At 41.5% G+C, this 25,439-nt stretch overlaps 1 protein-coding gene and 1 non-coding gene across 18 annotated transcripts in view; one reads left to right on the forward strand and one right to left on the reverse strand.

Moving 5' to 3' along the window:
• Nucleotides 1-25,439, forward strand: part of LOC105473986 (rhomboid domain containing 1) — a 182,587-nt gene that overhangs the window by 113,865 nt on the left and 43,283 nt on the right. For 3 of the 17 annotated variants that reach the window (XR_011610096.1, XR_011610101.1, XR_011610099.1), the window contains one exon: nucleotides 8,745-8,837. The exons of 12 other annotated variants lie outside the window; for them this stretch is intronic. The gene's annotated coding sequence lies outside the window, so the exon portion shown is untranslated. Of the gene's footprint in view, nucleotides 1-8,744; nucleotides 8,838-9,047; nucleotides 10,222-11,189; nucleotides 15,344-25,439 lie in introns of those variants that run through there. 2 more of the 17 variants (XR_011610097.1, XR_011610098.1) reach the window with 2 other exon arrangements.
• Nucleotides 14,918-15,051, reverse strand: LOC112425254 (small nucleolar RNA SNORA48). Its single transcript, XR_003016321.2, has one exon. It is a non-coding gene; the product is annotated as a small nucleolar RNA SNORA48 (small nucleolar RNA).

Below are 25,439 nucleotides of genomic sequence, written 5' to 3' on the forward strand. Positions count from 1 at the left end.
TGTTAGTTACCTGGTTATTTTGGCTGCTCTCACATGTGGGAAGAGGGTGGGTGGCATTGCACCATCCTCCTCCCACCACGTCCTCTGAAGCACAGGATGAGATTAAATGGAAGTCAACTGCTCTTCTTCCTAGGTGCTCATAGCTTGCGTTCATTTAACGACTGTTGATCGAATACCTACCGTGTTTCTGGTGCTGTGCTGAGAGGATGGTAAATAAAACAGACAGCACCCAAACCCTGAGTGGAGAAACTGGACAGTAAAGAAGACAGGGAGGGGAAAGAGAGAGACAGAGATACATAGATAAGTTTTTCTCATCTATAATTTCCCTTGGGGGAAAGAAGTTAGCTAAAATGTATGTATAAAATTTGAGACTTTAAGGAAGTCTAAGGCCTGATTTGTTTTGTTTCTTCCTAATAGAAGATTAATTATGAATAGTGAGGGTGATTGATTTTTTTAAATTCGGAATATCGATATTTCTTAGACCATAGGTTCATTTTTTTCAACAAAAATTTGTGGAGTACCTACCATGATCAAGAGAATGTGCTTATAGATTTAAGAACCCATGATTTAATAATCCCTTGTTTTGTTTTTATTATTTTATAACAAGGTAATAGTTTTTAGCTTTCCTGTGATACAACTAGACTTTAGTGACAATAAAAATATTAGAAGAAAATAATGATTTCTAGTCACTAGCAAATAAGTTGCTTTGTTCTTTCAACTTTTCATCTGGTATTAAGTATCATTGCCCACCCTGCCCCCAACCAAAAATAAAGAGCGAGAAAGAGACAGGAGAGAGGATGAAGAGATGGACCGAGGGATAGATAGGTAGATGGACTGATAAAGGTAGTTAAATTTGGAGGCAGCGCTATGAAGAAAATAAATCGGTATGGTTGAAAAAGTAATGGGATTGGGAGAGGAAACTAGTGGGGCAAAGGGTCACCAAAGACCTTTCTAAGGAGATGATAATTAACATTTAGGTTGAGGCCTAAAAGATGAGAAGGAGTGAAGGGGGGCAGTGCTTAGGGAGGAGAGAGTATGTTCATATAACACATGTTCATACATGTATGGCGGGATGTGTTAGGGGTGGGAGCAGGCGCAGTGGGGAGCGTTCACCCAGAGGGACTTGCCTTCCAACAGTATCAAGGTGGGGGAGAGATTGGTGTGCTTGAGGGCACTGAAAGCAGGAGAAGTTGCCAAGCAGTGAGTCAGGCAGTAGACTGGGGCCAAGAACTCACAGAACCTTGAGGGCTCAGGGAGGGTCGCTTGGCTGAGGGGGAGTGAGCTCTTCTTTTGGATGCCCTGCCTGGCTCTGCCTGAGACCTTGATGACATCATCAGGGAGCTGCAGTTGGTAGTGTCAGAAGGTGGGAGACAGGGGCCCTGTTTGCACACCCTTCCCAAACCTCAGTCAAGGGATCCATGTGCTTGTTTTGCAAGATCTTGGAACCACGTAAGGTAGCAAGTCATTAATTAGAAAGCCACAGTTAAGGTTGCGGTGTTTTGCATTAAAGCTTGTTAAAAGTTGTTAGAGCAAGTTAAGCACTCTCACCTTGTCCCAGGGGCACATACAACTTTTCTGAATGTTGTTTTGATGTTACTCTTTGTTGTACAATATGCAGCTTTTTAGCACCTAGGGTCACTGATCTTTCAGAATGGGACCACAATGTCATGTCAGCCCAGCTGTGTCCTCCCATACTGGTTTTGCTGTTCACAGTAATATATCTGCATGCTAGGGATGCCATAACAAAATACCAAAGACTGAGTGGCTTACACAACAGAAGCTTATTTCTCACAATTCTGGAGGTTAAGAGTCCAGGATCAAGGTACCAGCAGGCTTGGTTTCTCCTGAGGCCTTGCCCCTTGGCTTGCAGGTGGCTGTCTTCTCACTGTGTCCTCACTTGGCCTTTTCTCTGTGCACACACATCCCTGGAGCCTCTCCCTCTGCTTATAAGGATATCAGTCCTGTTGGATTAGGGCTCCACCTCATCACCTCATTTAACCTTAATTGCCTCTTTAGGGCCGAATCTCCAAATACAGTCACACTGGGGGTTAGGGTTTCCATAAATGAATTGGTAAGGGGGGGACACAATTTAATCCCTAACAAGTAACGATTATCTACCGAGTGCTTAGCACATGCAGACGCTAGGGTTAGTGCTTTACTTGGATTCGCATATTGCAATCCCCATGACAGCCCTATGAAGTGCCGTTTCAGAGATTTGGAAACTAATACACAGAAAGATGAAATGAGTTACACAGATTGTATGATTAGTCAGTGGAATTCAAATTCTGTGCTATCAAAGTACCATCGGAACCTCACACTGTTTCTCAATCTCTTGGCGTCCCCTCTGGGAGTCCCACTGTGAGCAAGTGGGACTTGCTGCACTTGCTCCCACGCCCCACTAAGCCGTGCCTGCCTCTATGCTGAGGCGCGCAGTCCCATTCAGCCTTCTCCCCAGACTCACATTTTAGCATTGATGTGGTCCCCTCTGCTAGCCAGTCATCTGGCCTCTCCAGACACCCCCATGCCCTTGTGTCTTTAGTAATAGCTGCAGCAGTAGGTTCCACATTTGATTCATTCCCCAGAAGACACGCAAGCCTGGTGTTATCATGTGTTACCTATTATCACCAGGCCCTAAGGTCTCCCGCTCATGATTTCAGGGTGTAGGTCACACATTCTGCTGGGAAGATAAAATTTGTTGTTGTTGTTGTTGTCGTCAGTGTTCATCTATGTTTGGGCTGTATCTTTTGTACTCTGACATCTTTGTTAGAATTCCGAGTGGAGAAATGACTTGGGGCCCAGAATCTTCTAATTATTAGGTTTTCTCTTCCCCAGAACTGCTAACAGAAAGATCTGCCTCCCCCGTGCTCAGAAACGTTAGGACAAATGACAGAAGCTGCAGCAAGGGATATAGGAAAGGACACTAGCCAGAAGCAGCGAGCTGCAGGAATCCTAAGCATGACACAGAGACAGAGGGCTCATGGTGTCACTGACCTGCGTGGCTTCTGGCAGTTAGACCAGCTCTTTGGCAATGTGATGTTCGGGCCAAATCACCCCTTATTGTGTTCCTCTGTCCTTCTAGCTTATGTGTGTCCTCCACACCTGCTTCTGTGCTCTTGTTTACTTACTACTTCAAAGTTGAAAAAGATAAGAATATTTCTTGATTGGTGGTCTCAATGTGGTATCTTTGAAGTTTATGGAATTTCCCATCTGTAATAGATCTTAGCAAAAATCGATTCTTTATTCATTTTAGTGATACTGCCCATGGAGGCAGAAAGGCAGGATGAAATTCACCCCAGATTCCAGTATTGTTTTAAGCACAAATAACCAAAAGGGCCCGATGTGAAGGCACATCACGCACTTGATATGGTTTGCTACTACTGACAGTGGGTAACGTGCAGGATCAGGTGTGGAACCAGCTCAGTAATCTAAATGTAAGAGCTAACACTCGAAAACTCTTAGAAGAAAATATAGATGGACATCTCCATGACCTTGGATTAGGCACCAAGAGAATAACACAAGAGAAAAATAGATAAATTGAACTTTATCAAAACTAAAAAATGTTTGTGCTACAAAGGGTACTATCAAAGAAGTGAAAAGAGGCCAGGCACAGTGGCTCATGATGCCTGCAATGTCAGCACTTTGGAAGGCTAAGACATGAGAATTGCTTGAAGCCAGAAGTTCAAGACCAGCTTGAGTCTCAAGACCCACTCTCTACCCACCCCCCGACCCCCAAAAAAAAGAAGGAAGAAAAAAAAGTAGTGAAAAGATCATCACAGATTGGGAGGAAATATTTGCAAACCATGTATCTGATAAGGGACTTTTATCAAGTCTATATGAGGAACTCTTACAATTCAATAACCAAAAGACAGCCCACTCAGAAATGGGCAAATGATCTGAATAGACGTTTCTCCAAAGAAGATATACAGAAGTCCCACAAGCACATGAAAATAAGCTCTATGCCATTAGCCATCAAGGAAATTCTGATCAAAACCACAATGAGATACCACTTCACATCCACTAGGATGGCTATAATAATTATTTTTAAAGGCAATCTTAGGCTAGCAAGGATAAAGAGAAATTAGAACCCTCACCCAAAACTGATAGGATTGTAAAATTGTATAGCTGCTTCAGACAATAGTCTGGCAGTTCCTCAGAAGGTTAAACATACAGTTTAACCTGAATATATTCATCACTGATTTTTAAAAGAAATGAAAACATATACCTGTACAAAAACTTGTATATGAAGATTTATTATAATATTATTCATAATGGCCAAAAAGCAGAAACAACCCAAATGCTGATCAGATTGATAAATAAAATGTATATGCATACAATGGAATATTATATGGCCCTAAAAAGTAATGAAGTGCTAATACAGGCTACAAGGTGGATGAACCTGAAAGTATTATGCTAAGTGAAAGAAGCCAGTGACACATGGCCACATTATATGATTCAATCAATATGAAGTGGCCATAATAGGCAATCCATGAAGACAGAGAGTGGATTGGTGGAGCCAAGGGCTAAAGGTAGCAGGTGGGCAGTGAGAGAAGAAATAGGGGGTGATTGCTAATTGGCATAGAGTTTCTCTTTGGGGTGATAAAGATGTTCTAAAATTGATTGTGGTAATGATTATACACCTCTGTGAACATCATAAAAGGCATTGAATTGTCCACTCTAAATAGGCGAATTGTGTAGTATAGAAATGAAATCTCAATTAAGCTGTTGAGTAAAATCTCAATGAAGCAATTATTTTTTCTTAAAGTAGGTATGTTATCCTAATAATAGAGGAGAAAAACTGAAGCTTACTGTGTGGTATTCCAAATTGAGCAGTTTGAATTTAGGATGAAGGATTTTTCTGGGTGGGTGGGTGGGTGTGTGTGTGTGTGTGTGTGTAAAGCTGGGATATTGAAATTTTAAAGATGCCAGATTCTTGGGGCCATTTCTTTTTCACAGACTCCAGGAGTTGGATACCCAGTCCCTAATCCCTCTTTGAGTTCATTCCCTTGATTCAGTTAGAGCTAGACATAAGGCTTTTTTTCTTCCCCTTTCTGATCTTTTGAGATCTCTTAAAGGATTTTAAGATTTTATAAAACCATACTCTGGTTAACATGATAAACCTCAAGGATCATAATATATGTGCCTGGAGCCACCTTATCCTATTGATAATAGTTCTTTTTAGCATAGAGCAGCCTCAGCAAATCTAAATGTCTTCAGGAGCCGAACAGATAACCCATAAATCTCATTAAAGCAGTGGCGAATTGTGGGGCCTATTGAGTCTCGATTTCTTAACTGAAATCTGGGTTGTAGTACAAAAATTGTTCTAGGAATAATAATACCTTCTTTTTGTAAGGATCAAATGAGATGGTGTTTAAGAAGGCACCGTATTACATGTAGAGAGCTATACAGTTATTAATTTGGATATGAAATGAAGTCTGTTCTTTTCTCAAAGAATTTGTAAAGATTAATTTTTATCATTTTATTGACATATAACCCATAATCAAGATAATTAACATAGCCATCACACCCAACAGATTCCTCTGCCTCTTGGTAATTTATTCCTACCCTCCTCCGCCCTTATCCCTACAAGACACTGGTCTTCTGTCTCTGTGGTTTAGTTTGCATTTTGTAAAATTTTTATAAACAGAAACATACCACATATATTTTTGTTGTCTGACTTAATTTACTCAGCGTAGCTACTTTGGGGTTTATCCATATCACTAGGTGTATTAATAGTTCATCCCTTTTCATTGCCAAGTAGTAGTCTATTGTACAGATATACCATAAACATTTGGATTTCCAGTTTTTGGCTGTGGCAAATAAAGCAACTGTGAACATTCATTTACAAGTAATTTTAAGGACGTATGCTTTCATTACTGTTGGGTACATACCTAGGAGTGGAATCATTGGGTTGTGTGGAAAGTGTATGTTTACGTTTTTCTGTTGTTGTGTTTGTTTGTTTGTTTGTTGAGATGGAGTCTCGCCCTGTTGCCCAGGCTGGAGTGCAGTGGCACGATCTCAGCTCACTGCAACCTCTGCCTCCCGGGTTCAAATGATTCTCCTGCCTCAGCCTTCTGAATAGCTGGGACTACAGGTGCACGCCACCACACCTGGCTAATTTTTGTACTTTTAGTAGAGATGGGATTTCACCGTGTTAGCCAGAATGGTCTCAAACTCCTGACCTTGTGATCTGCCCACCTTGGCCTCCTAAGTGCTGGGATTACAGGCGTGAGCCACCGCACCTGGCCACGTTTATGTTTTAGTAAACTGTCAAACTGTTTTCCAAAGTGCTGTTCTATTTTACATTCTCTCCACCAGTGTTTGAGAGTTCAAGGTCCTCCCTATCCTCCCCAACACTTGCTGTGGTCAGTCTTTTTAACTTAACCCAGTCAGTGCCATCTTGTGATTTTCATGTGTGTTTCCCTCATGAATGAATAATTACATTGAACATCTTTTCTTGTGTTGATAAGTCTGTTATTTTGGCATCACTTCATGTCCAGCCTATTCTGTGCATAAGGGAATTTCACTCTTTTAGCTGATTGCATTGGAATGCTGACCAACATGTCATTAAGAACACCAGTGGATTTTCTGTTACTTTATATGTAACTGGGCATGTTTGTGAAAGGTCCCAGAACATCCTCCAACTAAATTTTCTTTGTATGTGTTAGGTTATTTCGATGCTCTAAAATTTTGACCAAATTGATTTTTACGGTGTTACCAGATTTCAAGGCAAAATTAGGGGTTATCAACTTATTTTATTAGCTAATTATATAAATTAATATATATACAGAAGTGGATTTCCAGTTGAAATGAGCTCTAATATTGACATCTCGCTATATTCAGAAATAAGATGCTTGAGTTGGGAGGGACCTTAGCAGACACTCTCCTCAGCCATTCCCTTCATGCCCCCTGCAGCACTCATAAGGGGGTTCATCTTTTTCCACTGTCAGAGATTCGAATATCTGGAAAGACCTTGTACAATAAACATAGAACAAGAAAAATTCTGCTTTTTTAGATTGTTGCTAACTGATCTTAATTTGAAATTGTTTTATGGTAGTTATTTGATGGTGGTTATCAGGTGAGATTTAGCCAGCCAGCCAGAACAAGCACTGCCTATTAAGAGTTTCATTGCTGTGTTATTTAATTTATGTAAAGCATAAAAAGGGGTGCAGGAGTAGGCAGAAAGAGCCTAGAATCTCTATTCCCCTCAGTCTGTGATGAAGACAGCCCTTTGAAAGCCTTGCTTTCACAACCTCAACATGGCATGGGCTTTGCAGTCAGTCACATCTCAGTTGGAATCCCGGCTCTGTCTCTCCTCCGTGAACGGGGTCCTAAGGGATTATGGGTATTTTGTGGGTAGGGAGGTATATTATACCCTCCTCGTGGGGCAGCTGGGTGGGATGCCTACCTGAGACAGGAGATGGAGGGCACTGGCACCAGGAAGGCACTGAGTCTGTTTCCTTTTCTTACCTCTTCCTCTTTCTCCTCTGCCACGTGTTTTCTCTCCTCACCTATCTTAGGTCACTTACAGAAATCGTTCTTTTTACTTCCGTTTCAATCAATTTTGGAGATTTCTCCAAAAAGATAGTAAGGGTAATGGATACTTAAGCAGTAACATTTAGCAAGTCCCTTTATGTACCAGGAATATCAAGTACATTTCATGCATTTTTTTTCATTTACTTTTCACAAGAACTCATGAAGTAAGGTACAATTAAGGCAGAGAGGAAACTGAGTGAGTGATGGAATCAGGTGTGAACCCAGACCTATCTGACTCTAGAGCTCTTAACCACTCTGTATATTGCCCCTATATCTAATTTTAGGAATGCTCGGTTCTTTGTGTTTCCACCCCCATCCAGATGATGATAATACGAAAACAGTAACAGCTGGTACATACCTTGTACTGACCACTGGTCTGCCTGCTTTCCACACATTAACTTGTGTAAGGCTCACGGTAACCCATCACAGGTTCTGTTGCTGTCCCCATTTTTGTGATCCCCATTTTTCAGGTGAGGAAACCAAGGTGCAGAGCAGCTAAGTAACTTGCCCACTTAGGTTCAAATGGAGTTATAATTGATGTTCAGTCTGTCATTCTTAATGCCTCGGGTGTCTTTCCCCTATCACTTCATCATTTCTTAAAATTCATTTTACACCCATTTCAGACCAATCAGAGAAGAGACGGGAACTCCCTCCTGCTTAGCTTAGACATCCCAGCTACTCTTTCCAGTAACCTGTGGAATTCTTTCCTTATCCTTGCTGCAGTCTAAAGTGGTGATATATTGGACATTTCATCCAAAGGCTGAACTGAGACTAATGCCTAAGCAAGAAAGAAAAAATAGCAAATTCATTAACTAGGAATCTATTTACAGTCAATTCCCAAGGCTCATTGTGCAGTCGGTGGTTCTGCATCATTTAGAGTTGCTAATAAATGAAAGTCTTTGCGTCTTTCCAAGTGCCTTGGTATTTACAAGTCTCATATTTTACCATAGGAAGTGGCTTCAACAAGCATATTCATGTGTTGACAGTTCTAATTAATACAAGTAATTAGCCCTGACAGAACTGTGAAAAGGAGACCCATTCATAAATTTGCTAATTATGTTACTCTGCTCAGAATGTAATCACAGTCTAGTCTTTAATCATTTCTGTATATGGGCAAAAGGCCATCTTACTAAATTCTTCAGACTTTTATGTTTACTTCTCGTAAGAGGATTTTATTGAAATTAATTTGTGGTTGCAATTTAATGTTCCAGTATGCAGGAACTAGTGAAGAACACAGATGATAATCTTTCCAGAAAGAAACAAGAAAATGAGAAAAGGCAGACAAGGAAGGAGGAAGGCATCAGGTACCTACCATATGCTTTCTTACATGTAAAGCTTGTACCTTTCTGCCTATTTTGATGCCTTTTCTGAAAATGAAGATAGTCTTATTTAGGCCACTGGTAGGTTTATGGTACAGAAAATTTGAAGATGGTTGATTACTTTGATCCAGAGTTGAGCCCTCTTCTCTTGGATGTAAATAGACTGCTTTTTCAAGTGCTTTTGTTCTCGAGTAGGGTTCTCAGCCTTGGCACTATTGGAACTTTGGGCTGGATGATTCCTTGTGGAGGTGAGTGTGACTGTCCTGTGTATTGTGCAGTGTTAAGTAGCATCCCTGGCCTCTATCCACTAGATGCAAGTGCACCTCTCCCCTAGTTCAGACCCCCAAAAGTGTCCCCGGACATTGCCAGTTGTCTCCTGGGGAGCAAAATCACCCCTGGTTGAGAACCACTGTGCTTGAGAGTAAAATAATCCAGTAAAATTTCTGTATAGAACACTTATAGCGGCTGTAGCAAAATCAGTAAAGCACCTTTTCTTGGAATCATTTACCAGGCATCATGGTACAGAATCCAGATTTGGAATGATATTCCTTGAATTACAATACCTCCTTCCTACTTTTCCAGCATTAAGCTCCCTCTGGTCCTCTTAGATAGAAAGTAGACTTGTGCTTGGTAGTAAAGTAGCTTATCTAAAACCCCTTTACTTTTCTTTTGGTTAATAGATACACTGGGCTCTCCACATTGATGGATTTAACATTTGAAGTTCTGATTACTCGCAGGTGACTCCAGTGTTCTGAGTAATCAACTCCCAGTGTTCTTTGTCTTCCTTTCCAGTTCATTGATTTCTTACTTTGTGGTCTTGCTTTCCTCCCTCCGCTGCTTAGATTTCTGGTTTTTATAAATACCTTCCATGTCCTTGCTTCTCAGCCTTTCTTCCACTTACCTGGAAAAATCCCAGACTTGAGTGAGCCTGGCCACTAGGCTTCTTGGAACGTGGATCTGGCAGCTAAACCTTATTAGAGAACATGACTCAGCAGAGCAGACTGAGCCTGTTACACATGCACATTAACCTCTCAACTATCCTAGACCTTCCCTAAGAAACTGGAATCCACCCCTGGGTAATGCCCCCAACCTCCCATCATGAAAACTACAAATGTACCTATTCTGTACTCACCACCCCCTACTTAACTTGTTCCTTCCTGACACCTGGGCAGGGAAGTCTTCTTCCCTTATCAAAAGCTAATCCTTCACCCACCTACCCCAACTTCTCACAAAAATATTTTGTCATTGATTATTCCCTTTTCCCTTGTGTCTTCAGCCTCTGAGTCTCTACTGGATCCCTTCCATCAACACCGAAACATATTCTTAGTCTCTCTCCTCTCCTATCTTGAGAGAGAGAGGAAGAGAGCAAGTGAGTATGCAATAACCCACAGCAGCCTTTCAGTAACCATCCCTTCCCTTTCCATTTCCATTCATATTGTCCTCTTCAACTTTGAATCTTGCCTCTACTACTACAATCGTGTTGCTACTCCCATTATTCCAATGAAACAGTTCTAGCTAAGTTCCCCTGCACCTTCTATGTCGCTAAGGCCTGGAGTCACTTTCCTTCCCCAAATTTACTTAACATAGTTAACTACTCCTTCCTTAAAACCATTCCTTTTTTTCTTTCTTGTTTTCCCAGTGTCACACTTTCCTGGCTTTCCTGCTATGGTCTGGTCTCTTTCCTGGGTCGTCTTTGCAGGCCCACCCACCTCCACTTTACCTTTGAATATCAGCCTCCCTAATGACTTAATTCTAGGTCTTCTTTTCTTCTCCCAAGGCTTTAGTTGCTATTTATATGCTGGCAACTTCCAAATTTATCTCTTCAGCCCAGTTTTCTTTCTGAGCTTCTAAAATTACGTATAAATGTACTCAAGGACATCTCAGATGCATCATGTACAAACTGAATTTATAATTCTTTTATACCTTTGCAGCTCATTCCTTTCCAAGTATGGCCTTTTGGATGTAGTGAGTAACCAAGCCTTTTTGATGGTAACTCAAGATACATCTCAAAACTTTTCACTTCTTTTTATATCCATTGGTGAGAGCCACTGTTCCTTACAAACAGACAGTAGAAGATGAGGATGTAGAAATAAGAACCAGGTCACACAGGGCCTTGTAGGCCATCTAGGACTCTGATTTTTCCCTGAATGAGATGGACCCATTAGAGGGTTTTGCACAAAGGAGTAGCATAATCTAATTCAACTTAGAAAGATCACTGTGGCTGCTGTATTGAGAATAATTTATAGAGCAGCATAGTGGGCTGAATGCTATCCTCCGAAAGATATGACAACCCAGAACCTCCACGTATGACCTCATTTGAAATAAGGCTCTTTGCAGGTAATTAAGGTAAGGATCTCAAGATGAGACCATCCTGGGTTAGGGACAGGTGTCCTGATAAGAGACAGAAATGGAGAAAGCAGACACGGATGAATGAGCCATGTGAAGACAGATTGGAGAGCAGTCACAAGCCAGGGAACACCAAGGATGGCCAGCACCACCCAAGGCTAGAGGCATGGAATGGGTTCTCCCACAGAGCCTCCAGAAGGAACTAACCCTGCCAACAACCTTGATGTCAGACTTCTGGCTTCCCAAACTGCAAGAGAATAAAGTTCTGTTGTTTTAAGGAACTCAGTTTGTGATAATTTGTTATAGCAACCCTAGGAAACTGATAGAAGCAGCAAGGGTAAAAGCGGAAGACCAGTTAGGAAGGAGTCCATTGCAGTAATCCAGGCAAGAGAGGACTCGGCTGCACTTAGGTAGTAGCTGTGGAGGAGGTATAAAGAGGTCAGCTTCTGGACACATTTTGCAGGAAAAATAAAAGGGTTTTTTGACAGAATGCTTGCAATTGTGAGAGAGAGAAGGGAAGAATGACTAAGGTTTTTGGCCAAAACCGCTGGAAAGTTGGAAGTAGTTCAGGTTTACAGGAATTAGAGTTCAGTCTCGGAGTCGTATACATTGAGAGACTCAGTAGAGCTCCATGTGCCATCATCCTGGACCCCTGTTGACTTTTAGGGATGGCACCATGTTTGAGAGGCTACGGAAGAGACCCAGAGCCAGTGAACAAGACATAGAGTTCATTGAGAGGACTTACAGCATAGTCTAGAGGCAGCGGGCTAGACAGGAGAACCGCAACTGCTTGAAAAAGCACGAAGTTTATAGCAAAGACACAATGAAAAAAACCACGGGCCAATATCACTGATGAACGTAGACACAAAAATCCTCAACAAAATACTAGCAAACTTAATATAGCAGCACATCAAAAAGTTAATTTACCATGATCGAGTAGGCATCATTCCTGGGATATAAGGTTGGTTCAATATACGCAAATCAATAAATGTGATTCGTCACATAAAACAAAAACCATATGATTGTCTCAATAAATTGCTAGCTTTTCCAGCATTATTTAGGAGAGTAGTTAACTAGTGTTAAATAAATAGATCCTTGATGCTACTCATCTTGGAGCTGTGGAGAGTTCCCCAGGTGAGAAGCAGGTCAACCACAAGCAATGCCTGCAATTTGGGCCATCTGTCCTTGCACTCTTCACCGTAAGGCTCATCCTTGGTATCAGTTTTCTCTGCCTATGGTACCTAACTAGATAGAAGGGATTCTTCTAGGGGCCTCCTCAGTAGCCCGAAAGCAACACTGTTCAGTAGAAGTATCTGCAGTAACGGACGTGCTCTGTGTTTTCATTGTCCAATATGGTAGCCACTAGCCACAAGTGCTGAGCATGTGGAATGCATTTACAAATGGATAGTAGGAGGTGAGGATGTAGAAATAAGTACAACTTAGTGCAACTGAGGAATTGAGTTTTCAGCTATACATAATTTTAATTCATATAAATTTAAATAGCTATGTGTGCCTGATGGCCATTGTATCAGTGCAGATCTAGAGCACTGGTTCTAAAAGTGTTGCCTGGAAGCTTGTTAGAAATGCACATTTTTGGACAGTGGCCTCAAACTCCTGGGCTCAAGCAATCCCCCCACCTCAACCTTGTGAATAGCCAGCTGAGACTACAGGCATAGGCCACCACATCCTTCTTAATTTTTTTTTTTTTTTTTTTTTTTTTGTAGAAATGGGAGTGGGGTGGGTTGTGGAGCATGGGAGATCTGCACCAGAAGCTTTGGGTGTGAGATGCAGGATTCTGTGTTTTAATAAGCTCTGCAGGTGTGATTCTGTTGTACACTAAAATTTGAGAACCATTGCTGGATCCCACTCTCAGAATTCCTGATTTAGTTGTTCTGGGATTGGGTCTGAGAATTTGTTTTTCTAACAGATTCCCTGATGATGCTGTGATGCAGATCTATATCACCTGAGATCTGTTATAGAAAATGGACCAACTCTTTGTGAGGTGGCTTCAGTTCCCAAGAGTAAATTGCGTAAATCCCACATAACAAATATTTCAAGTCAGGATATCCCAAGTGTACCCTCCATACTTGATGAAAATCTTCCTAGCTTTTTTCCCATGATCTGGTAACAAACTGTGTCTGGCTCATAGGAGGGCTGTTAAGTACTTGTTGAATTAATAAAGAGATTATATAAATTAGCCTGAATAAAATATCTGAAGTTGAGAATTCTTATCCCACCTCTAACTTTATACATGTGAGGGCTTTTTGGCCTTCATGATAATCTATTAGTGGAATTCCACTTTTCTGATCCGTAATTCTACAACTCGTTGTAGAAGTCATTGTTGTAGTAATTTTTCTCTCTGTAGCTTGATACATTTTAATTGTTATAGTGGAAAGAAGGTAATTCTTAGCTAGAGAAGGGCGTAGTGTGTCCACACCCCCAACAGGCATTTGCAAACGTGTGTGTGAGAGGGCTTTTAGGTTGTTGAAATGATAGGAGTCAGGGTAAAGGGGATATAATTTTCATTCAGTGCCGGGGACCCAGGAATGTTAAATACCCTGCATGCATAGGACTGTCCTGTACAATGAAGGGAAACTCTGTAACCTGTTGGTAGGTGACAGTAATATTTCTTCAGTAAAATTACTTCGAAGGCCATGAGGCTCTTTTGCTACTTATATCTCTTCATGAGCATTTTGTATGAGTTTTACTTATCTCACAGGAAGGTGAAGCACCCTCTGTCGGGCTCTTGCATAACATAATTTAATTCTTGCAGCACATATTTAGTGCTCTGTGGTTTACAAAGATAGGAGACATGAGCCTACCTACAAAGAAGTTACAGTACCAGCAATAAGCTGGAAATGATGTAAGAGTTGTATAAACTGTAGGAACACAGAGGGGATATTACCTGGTTTATCACTTAAGGTTCAACCAGGAGACAAAACCAGTGGAGACATATATTAAGAGCTATTATTGCAAGGAAGTGCTTACGCGATTGTGGGGGCTGAGCAGGCAAGTCCAAAATCTGTAGGGCAGGCCGTCCAGAAGAGTGAGCAGGAACTTGCAGGCGCATGGCTGAAGCTGCAGTCCACAAGCAGAATTTCTTCTTCTTCAGGGAAGTTTCAGCTCTGCTCTTAAAGCCTTTTAACCAATTGAATCAGGCTCATCCACATTACCTAAAATAATCTCCCTTAAAGTCAGCTGATTATGGACTTTCATCACATCTACCAGATACCTTCACAGCAGCACTCTGATTAGTGTTTAATTGAATAACCTGAGATGATAGCCTAGCCCCCACCTTGACACACAAACAAGAGCATCGCACTTGGAGATTGAATGTTTGAGCACTTTCTCTGAAACGTGGCATTTGTTCTGACCCTTGAAAACAGGGCATTTTTAAGTGGGGTAGTTGACCTTCTAGAGGGGGTGACTATTAAAAATTAACCAACGGAAACAATAAAAGAAGCCAAGGCATGAAAGTATAATCAGTGTTTGCAGAATGGCTAGTTGTTGCTATGTGGCTTTTCCCTGAACCTCAGCTTTCAATTTCCTCATCTAAGAAGTGGATTCAGTACTTGTCATAACTGTCCTCCAAGATGGAAGGAAATGATATTTGAGGGTGCCTTTTGGAAACAGTAAACACTATGATTGCTAAGGGATTTTTTTCTTTCTTTCCTTCCTTCCTTCCTTCCTTCCTTCCTTCCTTCCTTCCTTCCTTCCTTCCATCCATCAAGGCATGGACCAGGCATAGACACAGGCCAAAAGTCAAGCAGGGATAAACAAGGGGTTGCTTTGTCTCTGGCTGATGTGAGGTGGGCACCACCAACTAGAAGCTACTCTTCCCACATCAGAACCCTGAGGTGTTTTGTAGTCACGGTGGTGGCGACAGTAGCATTGGTGAGAGTGTGAGGTTGGTGTGATAAAAACCAAAGGCTCAGCAGGTAACACAGAGCCTGATTGTTGCAGGTTTTGTCTAAAATGTGTGTTTTTAAGAAAAAAAAAAAAAAAAGTGACAGTCTCTTGACCTTAGTTCCTAATGGGCTAAAAGAATGAAAAACATCCCTGTATATAAGTCTGTGCCCAACTGTCACAAAGAGGCAATAGCCATTTGCTCTGGGCTAAGACGGCTCAGCCTTTTTTTTTTTTTTAAAAACAGAAGTAGACCTGTTTTTGATGCTTGAGATATTAGGGGTGAGGGAGAGTCATTTATTATAAACGTGTTGAATACTTTGCCTAAATAGGAAAAGGGAGTTAAACTAAGTCCAAGGAAGCTGTTCCAACTTTCTTAGGTAATGGCCATTATGGCCAATTGACTCTGTCACCAAAGAAAGCACCAGAAAATGATGCTAACATGAGTACCGTTTGACAGACTTCTTTCCTTTTCAGAGCGGTGTCCTACAAACCAAACAAGTCTCCCCCAATTGTTAAAGCCATTTGCATTTTGAAGGAAATTTAATCCATATGTTCCTGAGTCACTTATGCCCAAGTCATTAAAAAGTTATTTTTTAAATGTGATTTCATGTTTGAAGTCATTTTAGAGTATTTTTAGTAGACGCTCATTCTTCATAACGCTAAATTTTTCTTGGTTTGTTTTCTTGTTTTATTTAAACACACTGTATATCATCTTAACACATCCTGTGATGAGGCACAGAGGGAATCTTGAACTCAGAAGGAGGGTCTGGTGTACCGGAGTAACACATTTGAGGCAGTCAGTTTCTATTTTCAGAAGTTTATAACTGTTCCCCCTCTTCATTTTTGTATTTTATGTCCTGGGCTACTTTTAACCTGGTCACATCATCACCCCAGCCCTCTCCTACCCCATTCCCCAAATGGTTGTCCATGAGATGAAAAGGGAAAAGAGAAAAGTGACAAAGAATAAAATCACATGGCCTCCTAGGATATATTTCTGTGCTGTGCTGTGTGATCCTTTCTTTCCAGAATTGAATGTATTTTCCCCTTTTACCTACTGTTGTTGCTAGCCGGGAGAATTAAGGTGTTTCTCAAAGTGTCAACAAAAGAGAGAAATAAAACTGAATTGAGGAGCAGTCTCCAGCTTCTCATTTTTAGGGCAAATAGAAGATGGTGTCTGCTTAGAACTGAAACTAATTGAAAAACGGTTTCATTTTTTACTAAAATAAGCTTCCCCCCCAACTCCCCTTTTTAACCTTTGTCTGTTTGGAGTCTCATGATATGGACCAAGTTTTATCTGTACACGAAGCATCCTGGATTGTGTGTGAATTTGTCCATCGTGAACATCTGTTGGCTGCCAGAGGGCACGGAAGCAGCCTTATTTTTAGGCAGTGTAGAGATCCGTTTCCCTTCTGAGTGCCTGCTTGGGCAGCAGGTGTGTAGCATCAAACATAGCGAGAGGCATTCACCACCTGGAGGAATAAAGATGTAAGGAGTTAACACTTTTTCTTTTCATCTCTGCCAGCCTATGAAATACTTTCCAGTGTACTTTTTTTATTTGGTTCTCAAAACTGCCCAGAGGACCATGGTTTTATTTTGTTTCCATAAGGAAACTGAGGCTCAGGGATGCGACTTTCTTCAGGATTTCACAAGGCGATCTTGGCAGCTGGTGTGTGCCTCGGAGAGGAGGGATGTCCTGCCCATCATGTGGGGACATTTGAGGACCTTCGTGGACTTTTACTTTTGAAAGCTCTGCCCCATGTCATTTCAAGTGTATTAAAACGTATGCAATCTCATATCTGTCCCACAGATTCCATGTATAATATATATCATCATATATGTGAGTCGAGCTGTAAATAGTTGAGATGGTATATTTCATAGACACTTAATTAAATGTGTATTACTTCTAATTTTATAGTTTCTTTTTTCATTTTGGAGCCAACTAATTATTCTGAGGTCTGGAACATTTTCATGGGCCTTTAAAAAACTCACCCTCCCTGAGTGCTGTCCCTACAGTGGCTGAAGCCGCCTCTTGTTCTCATTCACTCCTGTTTTCCTCCTCACACCTGTGGCAGAACTGAGGCAGGTGCTTAATAAATACTTGTTGGTGAATGTGCAAGTGAGTGAGAGAAGGAATAGAAGAAGTAACAAATAAGTGAAGTACAAGTAAGCGGCGAAGTCTGGTGTCGAAGGACATCTGAACCCTTTGCGGGCTCACTTCCTTTGCACTGCCATCACAGTGAAGCAGAACGAGCGTCTTCAAGCTGTGTATCAAAGTGTATTCCTCCTCATTTCTCATTGTTTTGTTCCAAGCCAGTTTTCTTCTCTGTTACAGCTAAGGCATGAGAAAGAATAGACTACCAGGTTATTTGACTTTTGATAGCTTCATGAAGCAGCAGTAGCCACTTTCAGATCATACTCCATTCTTTTCTCTCTGTTTAGTTGCTATAGTTTAGTTTTTTGCCTTGCAAATGTGGGATAAATGTGGCTACTAATATTCAAATGTTCAGACAAGTTTCTTGACAAAACCAGAGAGGTGTTTTTTTGCCTGTTGTTTCTTTTGGTTTGTTTTCTTTAGAATACTAGACATTTGCTCTAAGTTATCTGTCATGTGATTTGTGTGTTTTGGGGAGATATGATTTTTTTTTTTTAATCCAAAGGTGGATTTTTGTGGCCTTTCTTCAAAGCTCTAGAATTTGGTGGAAAGGAACTGATTGAACATAACAGAAAACTAGAGAGAAAGCAAAAGCCCACTTCTTCTTTTTTTTTTTTTTTTTTTAATTTTACTTTAAGTTCTTGGATACATGTGCAGAACATGCAGGTTTGTTACATAGGTACACATGTGCCGTGGTGGTTTGCTGCACCTGTCAGCCTGTCATCTAGGTTTTAAGCCCCACGTGCATTAGGTCTTTGTCCTAATGCTCTCCATCCTCTTGCCCCCTAACACCCAACAGTCCCTGGTGTGTGCTCTTCCCCTCCCTGCGTCCATGTGTTCTCATTGTTTAACTCCCACTTAGGAGTGAGAACACGTGGTGTTTGGTTTTCTGTTCCTGTGTTAGTTTGCTGAGGATGATGGCTTCCAGCTTCATCTATGTTCCTGCAAAGGACATGATCTCATTCTTTTCTTTTTTTTTTTTTTTTATTATTATACTTTTAAGTTCTAGGGTACATGTGCATAACGTGCAGGTTTGTTACATATGTATACTTGTGCCATGTTGCTGTGCTGCACCCATCAACTCGTCAGCACCCATCAACTCGTCATTTACATCAGGTATAACTCCCAGTGCAATCCTTCCCCCCTACCCCCTCCCCATGATAGGCCGCGGTGTGTGATGTTCCCCTTCCCGAGTCCAAGTGATCTCATTGTTCAGTTCCCACCTATGAGTGAGAACATGCGGTGTTTGGTTTTCTGTTCTTGTGATAGTTTGCTAAGAATGATGGCTTCCAGCTGCATCCATGTCCCTACAAAGGACACAAACTCATCCTTTTTTATGGCTGTGTAGTATTCCATGGTGTATATGTGCCACATTTTCTTAATCCAGTCTGCCACTGATGGACATTTGGGTTGATTCCAAGTCTTTGCTATTGTGAATAGTGCTGCAATAAACATACGTGTGCATGTGTCTTTATAGCAGCATGATTTATAATCCTTTGGGTATATACCCAGTAATGGGATGGCTGGGTCATATGGTACTTCTAGTTCTAGATCCTTGAGGAATCGCCATACTGTTTTCCATAATGGTTGAACTAGTTTACACTCCCACCAACAGGGTAAAAGTGTTCCTATTTCTCCACATCCTCTCCAGCACCTGTTGTTCCCTGACTTTTGAATGATTGCCATTCTAACTGGTGTGAGATGGTATCTCATTGTGGTTTTGATTTACATTTCTCTGATGGCCGGCGATGATGAGCATTTTTTCATGTGTCTGTTGGCTGTATGAATGTCGTCTTTTGAGAAATGTCTGTTCATATCCTTTGCCCACTTTTTGATGGGGTTGTTTGTTTTTTTCTTGTAAATTTGTTTGAGTTCTTTGTAGGTTCTGGATATTAGCCCTTTGTCAGATGAGTAGATTGCAAAAATTTTCTCCCATTCTGTAGGTTGCCTGTTCACTCTGATGGTAGTTTCTTTTGCTGTGCAGGAGGTCTTTAGTTTAATTAGATCCCATTTGTCAATTTTGGCTTTTGTTGCCGTTGCTTTTGGTGTTTTAGACATGAAGTCTTTGCCCATGCCTATGTCCTGAATGGTACTACCTAGGTTTTCTTCTAGGGTTTTTATGGTATTAGGTCTAACATTTAAGTCTCTAATCCATCTTGAATTAATTTTCGTATAAGGAGTAAGGAAAGGATCCAGTTTCAGATTTCTACTATGGCTAGCCAATTTTCCCAGCACCATTTATTAAATAGGGAATCCTTTCCCCATTTCTTGTTTCTCTCAGGTTTGTCAAAGATCAGATGGCTGTAGATGTGTGGTATTATCTCTGAGGACTCTGTTCTGTTCCATTGGTCTATATCTCTGTTTTGGTACCAGTACCATGCTGTTTTGGTTACTGTAGCCTTGTAGTATAGTTTGAAGTCAGGTAGCGTGATGCCTCCAGCTTTGTTCTTTTGATCTAGGATTGTCTTGGCAATGCGGGGTCTTTTTTGGTTCCATATGAACTTTAAAGCAGTTTTTTCCAATTCTGTGAAGAAACTCATTGGTAGCTTGATGGGGATGGCATTGAATCTATAAATAACCTTGGGCAGTATGGCCATTTTCACGATATTGATTCTTCCTATCCATGAGCATGGTATGTTCTTCCATTTGTTTGTGTCCTCTTTTATTTCACTGAGCAGTGGTTTGTAGTTCTCCTTGAAGAGGCCCTTTACATCCCTTGTAAGTTGGATTCCTAGGTATTTTATTCTCTTTGAAGCAATTGTGAATGGAAGTTCATTCATGATTTGGCTCTCTGTTTGTCTGTTACTGGTGTATAAGAATGCTTGTGATTTTTGCACATTAATTTTGTATCCTGAGACTTTGCTGAAGTTGCTTATCAGCTGAAGGAGATTTTGGGCTGAGACAATGGGGTTTTCTAAATATACAATCATGTCATCTGCAAACAGGGACAATTTGACTTCTTCTTTTCCTAACTGAATACCCTTGATTTCTTTCTCTTGCCTGATTGCCCTAGCCAGAACTTCCAACACTATGTTGAATAGGAGTGGTGAGAGAGGGCATCCCTGTCTTGTGCCAGTTTTCAAAGGGAATTTTTCCAGTTTTTGCCCTTTCAGTATGATATTGGCTGTGGGTTTGTCATAAATAGCTCTTATTATTTTGAGGTACGTTCCATCAATACCGCATTTATTGAGCGTTTTTAGCATGAAGGGCTGTTGAATTTTGTCAAAAGCCTTTTCTGCATCTATTGAGATAATCATGTGGTTCTTGTCTTTGGTTCTGTTTATATGCTGGATTACATTTATTGATTTGCGAATGGTGAACCAGCCTTGCATCCAAGGGATGAAGCCCACTTGATCATAGTGGATAAGCTTTTTGATGTGCTGCTGAATCCGGTTTGCCAGTATTTTATTGAGGATTTTTGCATTGATGTTCATAAGGGATATTGGTCTAAAATTCTCTTTTTTTGTTGTGTCTCTGCCAGGCTTTGGTATCAGAATGATGTTGGCCTCATAAAATGAGTTAGGGAGGATTCCCTCTTTTTCTATTGATTGGAATAGTTTCAGAAGGAATGGTACCCGTTCCTCCTTGTACCTCTGGTAGAATTCAGCTGTGAATCCATCTGGTCCTGGACTTTTTTTGGTTGGTAGGCTATTAATTATTGCCTCAATTTCAGAGCCTGCTATTGGTCTATTCAGGGAATCAACTTCTTCCTGGTTTAGTCTTGGAAGAGTGTAAGTGTCCAGGAAATTATCCATGTCTTCTAGGTTTTCTAGTTTATTTGCATAGAGGTGTTTATAGTATTCTATGATGGTAGTTTGTATTTCTGTGGGGTCGATGGTGATATCCCCTTTATCATTTTTTATTGCATCTATTTGATTGTTCTCTCTTTTCTTCTTTATTAGTCTGTCAATTTTGTTTTTATTAGTCTGTCAATTTTGTTGATCTTTTCAAAAAACCAACTCCTGGATTCATTGATTTTTTGGAGGGTTTTTTGTGTCTCTATCTCCTTCAGTTCTGCTCTGATCTTAGTTATTTCTTGCCTTCTGCTAGCTTTTGAATGTGTTTGCTCTTGCTTCTCTAGTTCTTTTAATTGTGACGTTAGAGTGTCAATTTTAGATCTTTCCAGCTTTCTCTTGTGGGCATTTAGTGCTATAAATTTCCCTCTACACACTGCTTTAAATGTGTCCCAGAGATTCTGGTATGTTGTATCTTTGTTCTCATTGGTTTCAAAGAACATCTTTATTTCTGCCTTCATTTTGTTATGTACCCAGTAGTCATTCAGGAGCAGGTTGTTCAGTTTCCATGTAGTTGAGCGGTTTTGATTGAGTTTCTTAGTCCTGAGTTCTAGTTTGATTGCACTGTGGTCTGAGAGACAGTTTGTTATAATTTCTGTTCTTGTACATTTTCTGAGGAGTGCTTTACTTCCAATTATGTGGTCGATTTTGGAATAAGTGCGATGTGGTGCTGAGAAGAATGTATATTCTGTTGATTTGGGGTGGAGAGTTCTATAGATGTCTATTAGGTCTGCTTGCTGCAGAGATGAGTTCAATTCCTGGATATCCTTGTTAACTTTCTGTCTCGTTGATCTGTCTAATGTTGACAGTGGAGTGTTGAAGTCTCCCATTATTATTGTATTGGAGTCTAAGTCTCTTTGTAAGTCTCTAAGGACTTGCTTTATGAATCTGGGTGCTCCTGTATTGGGTGCATATACATTTAGGATAGTTAGCTCTTCCTGTTGAATTGATCCCTTTACCATTATGTAATGGCCTTCTTTGTCTCTTTTGATCTTTGATAGTTTAAAGTCTGTTTTATCAGAGACTAGTATTTGCAACCCCTGCTTTTTTTTGTTCTCCATTTGCTTGGTAGATCTTCCTCCATCCCTTTATTTTGAGCCTATGTGTGTCTCTGCATGTGAGATAGGTCTCCTGAATACAGCAGACTGATGGGTCTTGACTCTTTATCCAGTTTGCCAGTCTGTGTCTTTTAATTGGAGCATTTAGTCCATTTACATTTAAGGTTAATATTGTTATGTGTGAACTTGATCCTGCCATTATGATATTAACTGGTTATTTTGCTCATTAGTTGATGCAGTTTCTTCCTAGCCTCGATGGTCTTTACATTTTGGCATGTTTTTGCAGTGGCTGGTACCGGTTGTTCCTTTCCATGTTTAGTGCTTCCTTCAGGGTCTCTTGTAAGGCAGGCCTGGTGGTGACAAAATCTGTAAGCATTTGCTTATCTGTAAAGGATTTTATTTCTCCTTCACTTATGAAATTTAGTTTGGCTGGATATGAAATTCTGGGTTTAAAATTCTTTTCTTTAAGAATGTTGAATATTGGCCCCCACTCTCTTCTGGCTTGTAGAGTTTCTGCCGAGAGATCTGCTGTTAGTCTGATGGGCTTCCCTTTGTGCGTAACCCGACCTTTCTCTCTGGCTGCCCTTAAGATTTTTTCCTTCATTTCAACTTTGGTGAATCTGGCAATTATGTGTCTTGGAATTGCTCTTCTCAAGGAGTATCTTTGTGGTGTTCTCTGTATTTCCTGGATTTGAATGTTGGCCTGCCCTACTAGGTTGGGGAAGTTGTCCTGGATGATATCCTGAAGAGTGTTTTCCAACTTGGTTCCATTTTCCCCCTCACTTTCAGGCACCCCAATCAGACGTAGATTTGGTCTTTTTACATAATCCCATACTTCTTGCAGGCTTTGTTCATTTCTTTTTCTTCTTTTTTCTTTTGGTTTCTCTTCTCACTTCATTTCATTCATTTGATCCTCAATCGCTGATACTCTTTCTTCCAGTTGATCGAGTCGGTTACTGAAGCTTGTGCATTTGTCACGTATTTCTCGTGTCATGGTTTTCATCTCTGTCATTTCGTTTATGACCTTCTCTGCATTAATTACTCTAGCTATCAATTCTTCCACTTTTTTTTCAAGATTTTTAGTTTCTTTGCGCTGGGTACGTAATTCCTCCTTTAGCTCTGAGAAATTTGATGGACTGAAGCCTTCTTCTCTCATCTCGTCAAAGTCATTCTCCATCCAACTTTGATCCGTTGCTGGCGATGAGCTGCGCTCCTTTGCAGGGGGAGATGCGCTCTTTTTTTTTGAATTTCCAGCTTTTCTGCCCTGCTTTTTCCCCATCTTTGTGGTTTTATCTGCTTCTGGTCTTTGATGATGGTGACGTACTGATGGGGTTTTGGTGTAGGTGTCCTTCCTGTTTGATAGTTTTCCTTCTAACAGTTAGGACCCTCAGCTATAGGTCTGTTGGAGATTGCTTGAGGTCCACTCCAGACCCTGTTTGCCTGGGTATCAGCAGCAGAGGCTGCAGAAGATAGAATATTGCTGAACAGCGAGTGTACCTGTCTGATTCTTACTTTGGAGGCTTCCTCTCAGGGGTGTACTCCACCCTATGAGGTGTGGGGTGTCAGACTGCTCCTAGTGGGGGATGTCTCCCAGTTAGGCTACTCAGGGGTCCGGGACCCACTTGAGCAGGCAGTCTGTCCGTTCTCAGATCTCAACCTCCGTGCTGGGAGATCCACTGCTCTCTTCAAAGCTGTCAGACAGAGTCATTTGCGTCTGCAGAGGTTTCTGCTGCTTTTTTGTTGTTGTTGTTGTTGTTGTTGTTGTTGTTTAGTTGTGCCCTGTCCCCAGAGGTGGAGTCTACCGAGACAGGCAGGTTTCCTTGAGCTGCTGTGAGCTCCACCCAGTTCGAGCTTCCCAGCGGCTTTGTTTACCTACTTAAGCCTCAGCAATGGCGGGCGCCCCTCCCCCAGCCTCGCTGCTGCCTTGCGGTTAGATCGCAGACTGCTGTGCTAGCAGTGAGGGAGGCTCCTGGGCGTGGGACCCTCCCGGCCGGGTGTGGGATATAATCTCCTGGTGTGCCCGTTTGCTTTAAGCACAGTATTGGGGTGGGAGTTACCCAATTTTCCAGGTGTTGTGTGTCTCAGTTCCCCTGGCTAGGAAAAGGGATTCCCTTCCCCCTTGCACTTCCCAGGTGAGGCGATGCCTCGCCCTGCTTCAGCTCTCGCTGGTCGGGCTGCAGCAGCTGACCAGCACCGATTGTCCGGCACTCCCTAGTGAGATGACCCCAGTACCTCAGTTGAAAATGCAGAAATCACCGGTCTTCTGTGTCATTCGCGCTGGGAGTTGGAGACTGGAGCTGTTCCTATTCGGCCATCTTGCTCCGCCCCTTCTCGATCTCATTCTTTTCTATGGCTGCATAGTATTCCATTGTGTGTATGTGCCACATTTTCTTTATCCAGTCAATCATTGATGGAAAAAGCACACTTCTTGAGAAAGAAACACAAAGGTGCTAAATGAGAGGAGGGAAGAGAGAGATGGGGATTACCTAAAGAGCAAAGCCATCATCTTCTTTCTCAGCCCTGCTATGCTGCCTGGAAAAAGGGGTCTGCCCCTGTGAGTGGGCCTGGGAAGGCTGCTCCACCCAGTTCATCTGGACTCCCAGGGTCACTAGATGGCACCAGGGCAGACGTGGGCCACATTCAAAACCCTGCAGTGCTGCTTCATGGGCTCAGTTTCTGGGTCAAGGCAGGAGGTGGAAATGGTGGAATTTGCCCTCCATCTATGGAATTTTTGAGTCAGTCATTCAGCAAATGATGACTGGACACCTGTGATAGTGACCTGACAGTGAGCAGCACAGACGTGTCTCTTGAGTCCAGGGACTCTCTGCTCACACTTGGCCAGGCTCTTGCTCTTCGAGGGTGCCTTTCATGAAGTCTGTTTGAAATGTTTTGGTTTTTGTCAGTTTTTGGTTGGGTTATAGGTAGGTTCACAAGTTACCGTGTGTATTCAGAAGACCAAATCCCTCCGTTTATCAACTAAAGTTAAAGAAAGGAAGGAAGCCTGTAGCAAAAAAAAAAAAAATTAAGCATGCAAACCTTCAGGTTCCCCCCATTGCTATATGATTTTCTATGTTTACGTTTTAATCTATTGATAGGCCTGGATTTCAGAGTAGAGATTCAGACCCCTACCTGAGTTTGGGTTGTGCCCTCTGGCTGCCATCCTTTCTCACAAAAGTTCCTCCCTGGACTTCAGCCTCGGAGTTCTTGTTCACTTTCAGTATTTCCTTTTTGCAGTTTGTGTGTGTGTGTGTGTGTGTGTGTGTGTGTGTGTGTACACAAAACTCTATAGTGTTGATTGTCCTTAAATGATCTTCTTCTAAACTCATCC

Source organism: Macaca nemestrina, chromosome 11 (assembly GCF_043159975.1).
Source record: "Macaca nemestrina isolate mMacNem1 chromosome 11, mMacNem.hap1, whole genome shotgun sequence".
In the NCBI taxonomy this organism is placed as follows: domain Eukaryota; kingdom Metazoa; phylum Chordata; class Mammalia; order Primates; family Cercopithecidae; genus Macaca; species Macaca nemestrina.